Source organism: Cynara cardunculus, assembly GCF_001531365.2.
Source record: "Cynara cardunculus var. scolymus isolate 2C chromosome LG 12, CcrdV1, whole genome shotgun sequence".
NCBI lineage: Eukaryota > Viridiplantae > Streptophyta > Magnoliopsida > Asterales > Asteraceae > Cynara > Cynara cardunculus.
This window is the reverse complement of record NC_037539.1, coordinates 39,044,019-39,044,686: the sequence shown is the minus strand read 5'-3', so window position 1 is coordinate 39,044,686 and position 668 is coordinate 39,044,019.

Below are 668 nucleotides of genomic sequence, written 5' to 3'. Positions count from 1 at the left end.
GAATGTTTAATCGGAAACTCAAGATCAGATATGCACTGGAAAGGTCAGAATTGAACCATCACACAGATGGTGAGCCTTGAGCATTAGCAATTAAGTCATCTTTGATACAACTTGACTAGTGAGTCCTGAGTCGTCTCTTACAAGTTGAGTGAGTTCGACAACTATCTCATTTCTTATTACGTACATTATTTTCAACTAAGAGGATCGGATGTGAAAGGTGGAAATTCATTCATGCATATATGGATGAGTAGCTACAAGTTTATATTTCTCAACCCAAAGTTACGTTACGTTTTGCTTATTAAAATATATAAATTGAACTTTTTAATAGTCCTCGATTGATTCTATGTTTGATTGATTTCTCTTAGATGGTAAATTGAGGTTTGATGAGAGTTGTAGGTTGATATTAGTTTTAGGTAAATTAGTGTGAGAACCGTGCGTTGCACGGTAGCATGGGTACTTTGGTTAGTGATCCGAAGATTGTTGTTAATAGAATCATCAACAAATAGTATTCAAATAATTCGAAAAAGTTAATAAAATCTAATTAGTGAATTTATATGTATATATATATATATATAGAGAGAGAGAGAGAGAGAGAGATTTGTTTAGGAATAAAGTTATAAAATTAAATAAAATGAGTAATAATAACGACGGGAGTGTGGATAATTTAT